This window comes from Chlamydotis macqueenii, chromosome 16, assembly GCF_036417535.1.
Source record: "Chlamydotis macqueenii isolate bChlMac1 chromosome 16, bChlMac1.mat, whole genome shotgun sequence".
NCBI classification, from domain to species: domain Eukaryota; kingdom Metazoa; phylum Chordata; class Aves; order Otidiformes; family Otididae; genus Chlamydotis; species Chlamydotis macqueenii.
Genome location: NC_141571.1, coordinates 527,409 through 532,842, shown reverse-complemented (window position 1 = coordinate 532,842; position 5,434 = coordinate 527,409). Strand labels below are relative to the sequence as shown.

At 40.6% G+C, this 5,434-nt stretch overlaps 1 long non-coding RNA gene across 1 annotated transcript; it reads left to right on the top strand.

Annotated features, from left to right (window-relative positions):
• The first annotated feature begins 1,578 nt into the window (after positions 1–1,578).
• LOC147598674 (uncharacterized) lies at positions 1,579–3,001 on the top strand. The gene is made up of 2 exons (XR_015260284.1): positions 1,579–1,859; positions 2,757–3,001. It is a non-coding gene; the product is annotated as an uncharacterized LOC147598674 (long non-coding RNA).
• Positions 3,002–5,434: the final 2,433 nt, after the last annotated feature.

The window sequence follows — 5,434 nt, the reverse complement described above, 5'->3', positions numbered from 1 at the left end:
GTGTAAACACAGAGAAGTTTTAAATGTGATGTTTAATTTTAAAGTAACCTTTACTGTTCAGTTGTGTATAAAACAGACTCTCTTTGTAATTACCAGACAGATTAAAAATGTGAAACTGGTCCTTTTTTCTTTCCTGCAAGAGCTGGAATTGTGGCTTTTCTCTGTGTATTCAAACAGAGGATATAGGCAGTCTGCTGCTTCCTTTTCATCTTTATTTTGGTGATAAAGCTGCTTGTTACGTCGTAAACTGATCTAATGACTGGTTGGCATGCAAAAGGGCTGGTCCTATTCTTGCTCTGTCTTGTACCACCTCCAGCATTCACTGGATGTTTTCCTGAACCAGTTCAGTTTGCTAAATAACCAAGGCACTAATCCAGCCCCTCTGTGTCCCCGTCTCTCCAGAAGATCAGCTTTTGCCAGGTGAGCACATTGAGTGAGTTCAAAGAAGGGCTGAGGAATACCACAGATGTAATTGATTTTTGTGATGTAAGAACAACCACAGAATCACGTGGAACTATCTAGTCTGCTATTCTTTCCTAACAGTGACCAAAAAGCGAAGAAGGATAGAGTCAGGGCGGATTACAAACCTTTGTCCAGTAGCCCTCTTGTCTCTCAACAGCTGTAGGATGTCAAGAGGTAGATCTTGTTTGCATTTATTTTGTTAGTAATGCTTTTCTTCTACCTCCAGTCCATTAAAATGTATAGCACTGTTGCATCCCAGGGGAGACCTTCCAGAGCACAAAATCATGTTGTAGGTGCTAACTCTCTCTGCTTGTTTTCTTTTGAACTTGGCAGCTGCTAGCTTCATTTCATATCTCTTAGCTTTTGTATTGTTTGGCAAGAATGAAAAACTGATCTCTATTTACTTTCTCCATTAAACTGATGATTTTATAGGCTTCTGTCATATGTCACTGCAGTAATCTGTTTCCAGGCAGAACGCTAGCCTAAATGATTATTCCTCATTATTCATTCAAACCTTGTTTCCTTTTTAAAAATACTTTCAATTTCTATTTTGTCCTCTTGAAATGAAGGGACAGGTGCTGCATCCAGGATTGAAGTTGCAGACATTCTATAGCTTTATATGGTGTTCGAATTGCTAATAATTTCCTAAAGATAGATTTATTTTTTTATATGTTGAATGACTGTGAGCTGATGCTGTTATCAGTCTGTCATGACTCCAGCAAGACTTCTCTGAACGTTAATGATCAATTTGGAGCACCTCACTCTAGATGTGAAATTCGGGTCATTTTTTTTTCATTCTGATACTTTATTTGCACCAAATTTCATCTGTTATTTAATTTCCTGGTTATTCAGTCTCACGGGGTTTTTCTGCAGGTCTTCAGTCAGCCCTTCTCTTTATTATCAGAATAGCTTATATCCACAGGAGACTTTCACTCCACTCCGTGCCCCTTTTTCCAGATTGTTTGTGAATACAGTGTGTAGCAGAGCGCTGCAAAAGGCTCCTGGCAGTCTCCCTCCCTGCGAAAACTGACCATTTACACATACCCTCTGTCGTCGGTTTTCAGCTAGTTATTAGTCTAGGCAAGGACTTTCCCGTTTATCCTTTCTCCGCAGAGCTGCTGAAGTTCAGTAGCTGTCTGTTACCTTTTATTGCGGTTTTGTCACTGCTATAAATGCGCGCCTGTGGACACCCCTGCAAAGGGCGAGGTTCTGCCTGTCCTCACAGCCCTGTCTTATGCTCCCCTCCGGCACTCCTGCTGCCGCGCCGCGCAGTGAATCCGGCCTGGAAACGCATCTGGCTGGAAGTGAACCCAACAAATTATAAAGTAATGCTGATTTAGTGCTGCTGGACTGATAGTATACAAATGTGTGGATTTAATTAGAATCAATTCAGTTAGGTAAGTGCATATTTCTATGCTTGCTCCTGATTGAAATTGTGACCTTTCAGGCTCAACTGTAGTCTAGACTGAAGGCAGGGTAAGCATCTGTGCACAGTCTTGTGCTTTTTATATCAAATTGGCATGAATTTGGTGCTGTAGTTAGATTAGTATGACTTCGTGTATGAATTGCACCTAGGTACTAGTTTGATCAGTTTTGTGACTGTTTCTTGGATGTTTTCACTGTGCTGAGGCAGAAAAACAGTCTGACCATGGATTGATATCTGGAATTCCTTAAACAAAGACAGTGAATAAGGAGGACTTTTTAGTGCATTTATGTAAATTAATAGGGATCTGCTATTGCTTTTTATCCTATGTATGGACTTTATTCTAATTTATTAGGAACAATTGCATCATAAATACTTCAAAAATATGTAACTGGAAATTCACAACTTTAGCTACTGATGCCCTTGTAGTATTTTATAGATGCTGGAATGATTTGAGATTTGTGTACGTTTGTGTCCTAAATACAAAGGGTACAGATTTTTAATGAAATTTCTCTTCACTACATAAGCTTTTCAGGTGTGTTCTTGAAAATTCGTATCCAGATTCACCAGTTCTGTTGTCATACATAGTAACAGTTTTCTGCTGAGGGGTTTTTTGGGTTTATCTTTGTGTGAAGAACTGAAGTTGGATGCTTCTGGTTTTAACAATTTCTTTTGGCTATGGTAGATTTGAAATGTATTGCTTAGCCAGTAAGGTCTGGGGTTTTTTTTTCCAGTTTGTGCAGCTGTTTCTACCATTGCATAAGAAAAAAGAAAAAAATTATTTGCGTAAACATATGGTTATATGATTTGGATTGTTGTATTTCCTTCCAGAAAAGGAGGGCTGTATGTGGTTTTGTGCTTTATTTTCCAGATGGTAGAAGATAGGGGCTTGGGGAGTGGTTGAAGTCTGCTTTTCTTTACTGCCAGTTCAGGTGCTGCATGGTTTGTCTCTACCATGCCTGGAGAATTAATAGAACAGTGTTGGGAACGTCAAGCAAGTGCACACACATCAGTTGATGAAGAGGCGTTTTTAATCGTATAGTACTCTGCTTGCTATTTTGCTCATGTAGTTCATTCTGATATGATTTTCATCAAATAAATGGTCCTTGTTAGAAATTCAACTTCTGTTTTCTTTCAGCTGGGATTAAAAGGCTGCCAAATATGTTTCTGATGGTCCTCAGGAAAGCCAGGGAAGAACTTTTTTCCCCCATTTTAGAGTGCAATTGAGCTTTATCCAGGGGCTGACAGAGAGAAAGGCACAGAGCTTGGTGAAAATCTGCACAGGGATTAGCTCAGCCACAGAACAAAATTATACTTTTCATTTTTAAGAGAAATAGTTAATTGGGAACATTATTTTAAAAAAAAAAAGTCAACAAGAGAGCTCATATGACGTAAGTGTTTTTTGTTACTTCTCGTAGTAAAATCTAGCAATTCATGTTTGACTAATAAATAAAATAATTTGACAAATCATGTGGCAGTGAGTGGCCTCTCAGTTCCATCCCCGCAAAGGTGAGCGTGGTCATGCTGCTGTGAGATCTTGGTGCATGGGGAGACTGGGAATACCTTGGAGCTGGAAGCTGAACTGTGAGACCACAGGTCTGCTGGCTTTTGGTTTGCAGCAAGGACGTTGCTTTAAAAGGTTATATTATATATATATATATATAATATAATACATATATTTTATATTATTCTTCAGCATTTTACGCAGTATAATACCCATATAAAGCAAATGCTATAGGTGCTGTTACGGTGTTAGAGGAATCGAAAGGAAGGAGGAGTTCTTAAGAAGATTGTCCATCAAGATGTCTGCATGGTGAGACCTTGCGCTCGCCTGTGTCAGTCTATAAATGCCAGGCTGTAGTGCTGTCTCCCTGACTGTGACCACTGCATTTGTCACTGTGGTACCACACTCGCTCGTACTGCTGTGTAGTGTAGTTGAATAATTATCACTGAGGAGTCAGCACAGAGTCATCTAGGACTGTCAACTGCAATTTTTTGGTTACTGGCCCATCATCATGAAGACTTCAACACAGATGTCTAAATTGGAAAAAGGGCTGGAATTTTCCGGCAGAGTGAATACAAAAGCACAGAGGAGGTTGTAGCTTTGTCTCTGCAAAAGAGTTAATGAAGAAGTTCAGATCGTCTCTGCCTCCCAGAAAAAGCTAAAGCAATTTTGGGTTTTGGAGAGCTAAGTATCTTTCCCACTCCCACCTCTCCCACAGTGGCATATTAAAAAAAAAAAAAACAACAACAAAAAAAAAAAACCAAGTGGGGCCTCCATCCACAGGGATGAGTGGAGATACAGTCTGTGTGCTGTAGTGACTCAGTTGTACCCCAGCCTTCGGGACTTTGCAGTACATGGGGTCTTACCATAAGAGAGGGAAGGTTTAAAAAATTCTTTTGACCACACTGAGCAGAACCACCGCACCAGCTGGGCAGTACCCAGATGTTTGTTGCCTTTCAGACACTTAATTTGTGCATTTGTAGCTGGTTTTAAATGGTCTCGCAGCTCACGGCTGTTCTGCTCCAGGACTCGGTCGTGGGGCTGACCACCTGAAGCAGGAGCTGAGGCAAGTTGTATACAAACTGTTGGTGTTTCTTCTGGTTTCTACACTCAAAAGAGTTATTTATGTACAATTTTGCTGACTGTGACGCTTGCAACTGGAGAGCATTCTTTAAAAAAAGGAGCTAATGGGGCTTAAAGCCAGGTTGATTTTCTTGTCCTTTAGCTCAGGCTGTTCATTGTATTTGAATATGTGGTTGTCTGCATGTATTGCATGTGGTAAGAGGATATGTGTCCAGACTGCTTTGTGTGAGTAATTGCTGATGAATTTTTCTGTGGACATACTCTAACGGAGGGAGCCGTCTCAGATGTGATTCTTGCTCAGAGGTGTTACTTGCCCGAAGAGTGATTGACCTGTCTGCAGCACTCTCTCTCACTCAGTCAGTGTTCCAAACCCGCAAGGAAGTTGGAGGCCTTTGCTGAGGCGATTTCCTTGGGGAGTATCCTGGTTCTTCTGAACTTCTGTGGTGGCATGCTGGAAAGCATAGGTGTTGGAGCTGTGGGGACAAGAAACACGATTCCCTCCAGAAAATAATTCTTACTTTCTAGCATAACTATATTTTGGGTGGTGAATGGAAGACTTTTAATTTTTTTTTTTTTTCTTTTTTAAATAAAGATGACCTGACTGGCTAGGGATACGTGCAACCTTTCAGGCCTGAGACAGTCATACCAAGACAGCGATTGAGACTTCTTGCACCCTTCTTACCAAATGCGTTTCACTGTTTTGTTTTTTGGTTTTTTTTGTTTCCTGTTCATACATGTTGAATATTAATTGATACATTTTGTGTGATGTGTACACTCATGTTGTCTTCATAAATTCTCTGCAAGTGTATAGGAATTGTGCCAGTGATTCCGAAATTCTGGGTAGCCTGGGAGTTGCTGTTATAGAGGATTATTGGCCCCATAACTCCTGTGTCCGGGTATTTCAGCAGTCCTTTGAAATCCGTGAAGCAGTGGCTGCAGTGCCAGGGCTGACTGGTCACCTG